This window comes from Taeniopygia guttata, chromosome 25 (genome assembly GCF_048771995.1).
Source record: "Taeniopygia guttata chromosome 25, bTaeGut7.mat, whole genome shotgun sequence".
Lineage (NCBI taxonomy): Eukaryota > Metazoa > Chordata > Aves > Passeriformes > Estrildidae > Taeniopygia > Taeniopygia guttata.
Window position 1 is genome coordinate 5,677,134 of NC_133050.1, and position 10,200 is coordinate 5,687,333.

At 52.1% G+C, this 10,200-nt stretch overlaps 1 long non-coding RNA gene across 1 annotated transcript; it reads right to left on the bottom strand.

Moving 5' to 3' along the window:
• Positions 1-7,326: 7,326 nt before the first annotated feature.
• On the bottom strand, positions 7,327-9,792 carry LOC121471133 (uncharacterized). Its single transcript, XR_005982545.2, has 2 exons — positions 9,345-9,792; positions 7,327-7,650 (listed from the first exon to the last, which is right to left on the bottom strand). It is a non-coding gene; the product is annotated as an uncharacterized lncRNA (long non-coding RNA).
• Positions 9,793-10,200: the final 408 nt, after the last annotated feature.

Sequence of the window (10,200 nt, forward strand, 5' to 3'; positions counted from 1 at the left end):
CGGGCGATGATTGACAGCTGTCAATCACCGCGGCCGAGGGGCTGAAATGGGGTTCGGGGGGTGCGAGGCTTTGGGGCATGACGGAATCTGAGGTGTTTAAACGAACCCGAGATTGTGGAAAAGTCTCTGAGCCCCGTGGCCGAAGAAGTCGTAAATCGTCTGTGCTGGTTTTCAAGGTTGTTTATTATTATACATATAAGAATATTTGTGTATATATTCCTATATGTATAAGAATAAACTTATCTATAACATGTTCTGCTGCCCTGCCGCAGGTCTGCCCTGCAGGGCTCTGGCCCTCAGTGGGATGTTACAAACATTAAATACCAGAAACTATTGTGATATATTTACAATAACGTGCCAATGTAACACCCCTCAGTGGGATGTTACAAACATTAAATACCACAAACTACCTGTGCTGGATTTACAATAACGTGCCAATATCTGTCACCTACGTTGGACAGTGTGTCCCCAGCCTGAACCAACAGAAAAATGCCAACACCACAGTGAAACATGGAGGGTGTGAAGAAGGAGAAAAAGGACAAGGCACACCCAATTCCTCCATCTTGTCCCCTTTGAACCCCTAATCTAGAATCCTAAAATTTTACTTTTGCACCCGTGCCACACTTAATTATTGCTTCTATCAAACACTCAGAGCTTGTAATTCATCCTGTAAGATTGAGAACTCTTTTCCATGGACAAAGATCACAGCCAGTGTCTCTGGGGGCTCTGTCCAGGGGGGTTCCTGACCCCTGCCAGGGTCCCAGGGCAGCTCTGGGTTCCCACAGGCCGTGCCAGGCTGCAGCGTGGGCTGGTTTGGGTCCCCCTGGGGTGTTTCCATTGTTTTTGTCTCAGGCTGGGGGTGGTCATCTCTCTCTTCAGAAATCCCTTAGAGCCCCTTCCACTGCCTAAAAGTCTCTGGACTTTGGACAAGGGGGACAGGAGGGACAGAAAAAGGGGGAAAGGTTTCCCACTGGCAGAGGGCAGGGTTAGATGGGATGTTGGGAAGGAATTCTTGACTGTGAGGGCAGTGAGGCTCTGGCACAGGCTGCCCAGAGCAGCTGTGGCTGTCCCATCCCTGGAAATGTCCAAGGCCAGGTTGGACAGGGCTTGGATCAACCTGGGATCATGGAAGGTGCCCTGCCCAGGCAGGGGTGGGACAAGGTGACATTTATGTTCCCATAAACCATCCCCTGACCATTTGCTGCCCGAGACAACGACAGCAGCCTGATTTCCAGCCTGGGTGAGTGATGCAAGGCCCTGCATCTCACCTGCCTTCCCTTTTTGGAGAAACCACCACTCCCTGAGGTCGCTTTCCCAGTCCTGGGAAAAGATGGTTTGAAAAGTGGGATCAAAGCCAGCCAGCTCTGAGGGGCTCCTTGCAGGGCTTTGTATCAACGTGTTCTGCTGGCTGAATTCTGCCAGCCAGCCCCAAAATACTCCACAAAACATTTTTGCTGAAAATGCCATTTGAGGCAATCTGCTTTTTCCAAGGAGCAGGCTGGGAGCAGCGGGAGCCAGGCCCCTTGGACAAAGCTCTGGCTCTTCCCTGGCCAGCTGGAGCTGGGAATGGCAACCCTGAGGGTTTATCAAAAGGCACTTTTGGGGATGGTGGCTGGTTCTGCTTGTCTCACACTCCCTTTGTGCCAGAGGTGCGCTGGGAAGTGGCTCTGCTCGCCAGGGATGTGGCAGCCAGGGGAAAAGGGAGGCAAAAAAGAGAAAATCCTTCGCCCTGCTCACTCAGCTGGCAGCTGGGAAGGAGCTGGAGTTTTTCTCGCCTGTATTTCCAAGTTTCAGTAGCAGAGGAGGGTGGAAGCTGAAGTTTGGTTCCTCTCTGTGTGTGGGGTGACCTTTGGTTAGAGCCTCTCCCAGCTTCAGGTCTCATCACTCCCTGCAGCCACAAACTGATGTCTGTGTGGTCAAAGAACAGTAAAAGAATAGAAAAAGAGTAGTGAAAGAGTGATAAAAGAATAAAGCCCAATTTGTATTTTATAATTTTTGAGATGTGGTCTCAGCTCAGGAGAAGGAGCCTGGAGTGAGTAGTTTGAGGGAATAGAGGCCATTTAAATCCCCTTTTCACTGTATTTGGGGTGAGGAGGGTGTCTGGGAGCAGAGCACCAAGTTTCCACCAGGCTTTGCACTGGTGTGTGCACTCACACCCCGAGACGCTCCAAAAGCTGCTGCAGAGTGTTTATTTTACACCCACCCTGCTCACACTTTGAAGTAGATTTAAGCAACAACAACAAAATTATAGGCCCGGTATAAATCTTTAATCAGAACATGTTTCCCCCTCCGAGCCCGCACTGCTGTGCACAATCAGAAGGCAAATCAAAAGAAAGCAGAGTAAATTATTCATTGGGAGTCTATTCCTGCTTTCCCTGCACGGGAGGCTGGGAGGCAGAGCTGGGGTGTGGGTCTGTCTCAGGAGGGCTGATTTTACCCCATTTGGGGCCACAGAGGCACGGGATGGGCACCCCCAGCTCTGCTTTCCCTCTGCCCAGCCCGTGGGGTGCCCCAGGGCCGGGAGCTCCACTGCTGCATCCTCCAGCCCTTCTGCTCCCAGAATTGGGGTGACACTCGTGTGGCTCCACCTGCCCCCACAGCAAAAAGTGATTTCGGGAAATGAGTCCCCTGAGCCAACCCAGTCCCACCAGTTCTCCCCATCCCTGCCCATCCCAATCACTGCACCCACCTGCCCGGGTTATTTCGGGAATGCCCAGCAGATCCTGAACCACACCTGAGCTGCTGTGGACAGGACACAGGCCTTGGGAGGGTCTAAACATTCAGGCAGAGTCACCAAAGCTGTTTGCAGAAAGAGATTTTGGAAGTGGCATCATCATAATAATCATTATTATCATCATCATCATCATTATTATTAAGTTATATATTTTTAAATTATTACTATTATTAGTAATTTATGGAATGCCCATCAGATACTGAACCAAACCTGAGCTGCTGTGGACAGGACAGAGGTCTTGGGAGGCTCTAAACATTCAGGCAGAGTCACCAAAGCTGTTTGGAGAAAGAGCTTTAGGAAGTGGCATCTTCATAATAATCATTATTATTATCATCATCATAATTATTAGAATTTATATATTTTTAAATTATTACTATTATTAGTAATTTCTGGAATGCCCATCAGATACTGAACCAAACCTGAGCTGCTGTGGGCAGAACACAGAGGTCTTGGGAGGGTCTAAAAATTCAGGCAGAGTCACTAAAGCTGTTTGGAGAATGGGCTTTAGGAAGTGGCATCATCATCATCATCATCATCATCATCATCATCATCATCATCATCATCATCATTAATTTATATATTTTTAAATTATTACTATCATTATGATAAACCTCACAGTATTTAGCCAAGGAATGCCCAGACCCATCACTGCCGTGTGTCCAGCAGCTCTCGGCTGTCAGTGGAATCAAACCCCTTTTCCTTGAGGTTTTTTCTTTAAAAAATAAAAAAAAAAATTATTTCAGAGTCACGCTCCATGGCACAAACTGTAAAAATACATTTTAAAATGTCCAAAACAGACAGGTCGGGACCTTGCTGCTAACAATCCTCCACCCCATCCTTGAAATCTAAAGTAGTGAAGGATTTTGCAGAAAATAATGGATCATTTTCCCATTTACCCATGATTCAAGGATTAATAACTAATCCCATCAAAGGACATCTGCTTAGATTGTTCCTTGTCAGTGAAAGTAAATAGAGCCTTTTAGTCTTTAGACCTAAACTCCTCTGAGGTTATTATGCAGAGGAACCTCCTACAAGCGGCCGCTTTCTCTGCCGCCCCTGCTGTGCCTAACCCTGGAGGGAGAACGCAAACTTTGCGAGTCCCTGGACATAAAGGTTATTTGCTAGAATGGAGGAGACTTTTATGAGAGGCCGGGTAAGCTGAGACCCTCACCCTCCCCTAAGGCTGGGCTCGGGCAGGGGGCTGCACCCCCTTTGAGCCGCTTTGTGCCGCCTCTCTGGCACATTTTGGGGTGGGAACGGGGGGGCTTTGCTCTCCCTAAAGCTTCTCCCCTATTCATGTGGTGCTTCAGCTCAGCTCTTCTGGGGTGAAATGGGAAAATGAGGAATGTTCGGGTCCAAAATGCCCGAGGTTGGAGGAAAATCGGGGAGGGGGACACGGGGCTGGAGGGAAGAAGAGCTTAGGAACAATGAGCTGCTTGTCACACAACGGCCTGTCAGAGCATCAGTGGGGTTTTCAGCAGTGGGGCCCCCAAAGCTGCTTTTTGGGGGGATGGAGACATTCCCAAAGGGGTTGTGGCCAAGCCAAAATGTGGGGAAATTGCCCCGAGTGAGAGGAGCTCTGTCTCTTCTCCTGCCCAGCAGCTGCTCTCTGTAAATGTTGGTGGTGGCACTGCCCAGGGCAGAAGGGGGAGATCCCTGGGGGTCACCTGGGGCGAGGCCCAGCAGATCCCAGTCCCCATTCTCTCCTTCTGGCGTGGAAATAACCACTGGTGCCCGTGCCAGGCCGTTGGAGGGATGCATGTTGTAAGCATTTCAGAACATCTAAAATTAGACTTTGCCTTTTTTCCCTCTACCAGAACACGGCTGAGTGTCTCATCCACCAACACCAGCTGTGGATTTTTTTTATTTTTTTTTTGCTCTCGCTTTGGAAAAAGCTTCCTCAGAGATACAGACAAAAAAGAAATGCTGCTCCTCCCTCTCCCTGGCACACACAAAATATGAGAGTAATTACAAACTGGGGCTCTGGGCCTCAAACCCAGAGCCTGCTCTGGGTTATTGAGGGAAATCTTTCAAAACCCAAATGGGAAGCAGCCCCATCAGCCTTTTGCCGTGTAGGGAAGCTGGTCCTGCTGTGCTCAGCCCTTGCAGCCCTCTGGACCTGCAGCCCCGATGCTGCTGCAATCCCGACTCGCTCCCAGCCCCGGCGAAGGGAACAATTGCAGGCAGAGCCAGTGGGAGTTCAAAAGGAGCAATACTGAATTAAACGATAGCAATTTCCCTTATTTTCTGCCGCTTAAAGGTGCACGCTGGGAATGTTTAAATATCCTTGTTATCCCCTTCAATACCTAGGGAACATTTTTTTAACGAGCTGGGCTGTAATCAGGCCGTGTTCGTGCCAGGCATCCCTTACAACAGCCGTTCTCCAAAAGAGCTGTCCAGATCGAAGCCCTTTGAGGCAGAAGAAAAGGCACCTGCTGGAAGGAGGACGCCAGGCAGCTGAGCCGGGGTAGGTGCTGGGGAGACACTTCACCCCATTTTACCAACACAAAACACAGCTCCCTGCCTGTACAGAAAGAAGGAATTTTGGTATTCGCTTTAGGTTTGGGGTTCGTGGTGTTTTTTCCTGGTTTGGGGTTTTTTTTCACGTGGATTTGGAGGTGAGGATAACATCACATCCGAGGCCAAAATGATCTGATATAAATTAAGTTGCTTGTTTTCAGGACTCAGCCCCTTTCCCCCTGAAGCTGCTGGGTTACCTGGCTGCCTTTGAAGTGAATGGGGTGAACCATTAAAATATCCTGAGGTACTAAACCCTCCACCTGAGGTAGGAAGCACTCGCTGGGCAGAGCCAGGAGGAAGCCACGAGGCTTTCCAGCCCTGAGGCAAGAAGAATTTGTCTGGCTGTGGGGTCAAAGATGGAGCAAAGCGCTCCCATGGGCAGGACAGAGGCTGTGTGTGCCCGGCCTGGCTGCTGCAGGAGCTCAGGACTGAGGCTGAGGATGGGCAGGAGTTGCCAGGACAGGGTTGGCACCTCCTGGGGATGGCTTTGGAGCTTCTGTGCCACTGTCCTTCAGCATGCACCCACTTGCTTCAAAATGCAGCTTTTGTTGGCATTTTCTTTGTCTGGGGGCCCAGGCAGCAGCAGAAGTGCCCAGCGAAGGCATAAAATGCCATCGTGGAGTGGAGCTTGGCACCAAGACAAAGACATTTATTTATGGAGCACCCAGCTCCAGAGCCTTTCCCCTTGCCCCAAACCTACCAGCCACTCAGGGAGCTGCACCCCAGATTTTGGGGTGAATTGGGCTGCGGGGAGGATCCCAAACCAAATCCTGTATTTGGAATTTCCAGGGCAGCGGCCACACCCACGTTTAGGGCCTGTCGTGGGGTCATTGCTTACAGAAAATAACCCACAGCTTCTCTAAAGCCATCCATCCATGGGGACATCTCAGTGCAAATTCTTCAAAAGCCAAAAATCCTCTTTGACCCAAATGTGGCACATCTTACAGAGCTCGTGGGTCTCCCACACCTCCGAGCTGGCAGGCAAAAAAAAAAAGGAATTTCCTTAAAAATCCCCAGTGGGGAAGCTGCAGGCTGGTCCCCTCTGGGGCCCTGCACCCCACACCCTCTGGGGGTGCTCCCCAGCACCCAGCACCCCCCGTGAGGACAGGGGGCACCCTCTGCTCCTGCCCACATGGGGAAGGGCATTTTCAGAGGGCATTTTCAGAGGGCATTTTGCAGGGGGGCACGGAGAGCATCTCCCTGCGGGCTCCCCTAGTGCAGGAGGGGATGGAGCTGGTGCCTGCGTGCAAAAAAAACCCCACCGAGCTCCTTTCCCTCCCGTGTGCCACGCTGGGACACCCGGGGGTGCCCGCAGGTAGGAGGGCACACCTGGGTAGGGCACAGCCAGCTTTAGGCGCAGCTTTCTGATCGATTTTGGGGGTGCTGCTGCTGAATTTGCACCCCCATTCCCGCTCTGATGTGCCCGAGGCTCATCTTGGCACATTTTGGGCTGGGGCAGAGGTTTGGGGTGGGCACAGAGCTGTGCCCGCAAAGATAAACCGGGTGGGGGGCGTCCCTCCCCTCTCCCCATCACGCTGCAAACCCGACCCTTCTGGGGGGAAATCGCCGCTTTGTTTGGGTTTTCTGGAGGATTTTTTAAATTTTTAATGCGCGCGGCTCCGTGCGGGGCAAAGGGGGGCGGCTCCTCCGCTGCGCGGGGCTGGGGGTGCCTCCCTCCCCCGGGACCCCGAAAATCGCGATTTTCCGAGGGGAAAATCCTCCTGGATCATCAGACAGTGACCGCCCCCGCCGTCGCAGCCCGGGATTTGCCTTCCAGCAAAAAGTCTCTTCAAAAAATAAGTTGAAAACGCGGTTTTGAGGCACTACCGCTCCTTTTCGTGCCCTGTGGCAGCGGTTGGCACTGGAAAAATCAACGTGAAATGAGATGGGCACAAAGCTCCTGAGCTGGAGGCTGCCCGCCTTCCACTGGTGGAGCCAGTATTGCAAAGAGAATTCCGAAAAAAAAAAGGGATAAATTTCTCTACCGCTTTGCTCCAACCCCTCCTCTTTAAAGTTCACTATCAGAAAAAATAAAGAGGTGCTTTGAGACCCGAAAAATGACCGTGTGTGGCAAAGGTTCCCACTTTCTTTAATTGCTGCTTTGGGATAAGGAGGGGAAAAACAATAATCCACTTTTACTTTTATTTTATTTTTTATTTTTTTTTAATCTGGTGGGCGAAGCCGCCGTCCTCACTGGAGGATGGGGAAGAGATGCCAGAGGGTCTCGGGTCTGTAGTGAGGATTTCTGCAGGAAAACTGTTCCCTTCGCTGGGCGTCGGTGGCTGCGAATTTGCCAAGAAAGTGGGAACAGAAAGGGAATTTCAAATTTTTCAATTTCCTTTCCACACAGCGTTGTCCGCGTTTCCAAACTCAAGGGAGGTTTGCAGGAACGTCGGCTGAAATCCCGAATAATAATAATAATAATAATAATAATAATAATAATAATAATAATAATAATAAAAATAAACCGGGACGGACAGAAATGGTCGGGGTAACACACGACTCCTCCGCCCGCGCAGCATCTCCATCGGTTCTGGCCATTCGCAGTAAAAAAATGGATTTTTAAAATAGAATATTCATGGTAATAATTTAAAAAATAATTTAAAAATCCTGTTGAGTCGGGAATTAAAGAGGAATGGGGCAGAGGAATGCAGAGAGCAGCGACCCGGACGGGGCTGGGAAAAGCGCCTGAGCTGCCGGGGTGGAAAGGAAACTGCAGAAAAAGGTTTTTCCCAAATATTAAATAAATAAATAAATAAAATTAATCTTCAAAACTAGAAAGAAAGAAGGGAAGAGACACCCGCAATTCTGTTTCCAAGCCGGCTCCGGCGCTCGGGACGCTGCCACCCCCACCGCCCCCATCCCTCGCGGAGGTTTTCTTCACTTATCAGTGTTTTTATCCCTTAAACTAAACCGCAAAACAGGGAATTGATTCCTGATTTTGAGTTCATTCTCGTTATTTCGGAGTTTGAACGGCGGGCAAAAGAGGAGAAAATGTTCTTTATTAGGGGGAAAAATAAAATAATGCTGAGCAGGGAAGCAAATCGGAGCCCGAGGTGGAACGGGCGATATTTTTTAATACGCCGTGATGACAGTTCGCGGAAGGAGGGAAATAAAGTCGATTTCCAAAGCGAGGGGGAAACTTTGTGAGATACCACCGGCGAAAACGCTCCGCTGCCCGCCGCGAGCAGCAGCGGAAAAATCCGCTCCGTGCGCTGCTCCTGCCGTGCCCCCCGAGCTGTGATCAACCCTCAGGAAATGCCGGGGAGAATTTGCCCCTAATCTGCGCTTATTCAACAAAAAAAAAAAAAAAAAAAGCCCTGCCAGGCTTATAAAATCGCAGGTAACAAGGAAACTCGGGATCGAGCGCGTGTGCCGGGGATCTCCGCTTTCTGCAGGGAGGTTTGAGATGAATAAAATGCAAGGAAACAGAATTTCCCTTTAAAACACTCCCTGGGGCCGGGGTGGAGCGCTCCCAGCCCGGCCCCGGCCCCTCCGCGTGTCCCCGAATTCCCGGGATATTCCCGTTTTGGGAGCGGGTCCCGGGCGGGCGGGGGAACCCCAACCCCTCCCTCCCCTCCCCTCGGGCCGGGCCGTGCTGCTCGCCGGCCGTTTATGGCAAAAAGGGAGAAAAAATTTATTGGAATTAAGGAGTAAATTCGGAGCAGGCGCACGGGCCGCGGCCGCGCGTGTCCGCGCCCCTGAGCACTTCACACCCCCACGGCTCGGCCGCTTTCCTTCCAAACCACCCTAATTCCCTCAAATAACCCGTTTTATCCCCGTTGTCCCCGTTCCCCCCTCACCCCCGTTCCCACCCCCAAAAGCTGCTGCCGTTCTCTCTCCCCGCGCCTCCGTGGCTGCGGAGAGAGAGGTTGCCATATTTGCATATATGGTAATGAGCTCCTAATTGCCAGGCTTGCTGCGCTTTGCTGATCGATTTCGAGCGATCCAGAGGTTAAGGAAGCTTGGAAATAGCGCGGCTCGCAGCTCCCCCCTAGCCCCGGAGCCCCCCGGAGCCCCCCGGAGCCCCCCCGCTCCACGGAGCTGGCCCCGCATTTGCATCCCAACTTTTTTTAACTCTCCCACGTACACTTTACGTATGGGCTACGTGGAGGCTCCGCGGCCGCTCCTATATATCCTTACGCCGGGCACGGCCCCCGCTCCTCCGGCGGCGGCTCCGGGCTCGGGGACACCGCCGAGAGCCGCGGCGAGCCGGGCAGGGCAGGGCAGGGCAGAGAGGGCACAGAGCCGTGCCAGGTTGGCACGCAGGGCAGCGAGGGAGGCCAGCGCAGGCAGGACCCACCGGGAGCATCCCCGGCCGCCCCCAGGTGGGTGAAGAAGTCGGGGTAAGCCCGGAGAAAGAAGCGAGCCCCGGGGTGCCGAGCATCGCCCACCCACCCCCGCCCCGCGGAGCCCCCGCAGCTCCCGCGCCCCGCGCAGCCGGACAAACAATGTGAGACTTGGCGGAACAAAAGCGGCGGGGCTTGGGTTGCTGAACACGTCTGAGGCCAGACGAGCCGCGCGATTTATTGGACTCGGTGAGAAAACCATAATAAAAAAAAAAAAAATGAGGGGGTGGGACGGGGTTGGAGCGGGGAGAGGACTCTCAAAGCGTCTTTATCATGGGCCGGGGGCCGCAGCGCTGCGGGGCCGGGGGAAGATGCCCGGGAGCGGGTCCGGCTCCTGCCTGGGGCCGGGGGTGCGGGTGGGAGTTTCTCCCAGAGCCCCGGGGGCAGGGGGAGCTTCCTTCCCTTTTCCCTTTCCCCTTTTCCCTTTTCCCTTTTCCCTTTTCCCTTTTCCCTTTTCCCTTTTCCCTTTTCCCTTTTCCCTTTTCCCTTTTCCCTTTTCCCTTTTCCCTCTTCTCTTTTCCCTTTTCCCTTTTCCCTTTTCCCATTTCCCTTTTCCCTTTCCCTTTTCCTTTTTCCCTTTTCCCTTTTCCCTTTTCC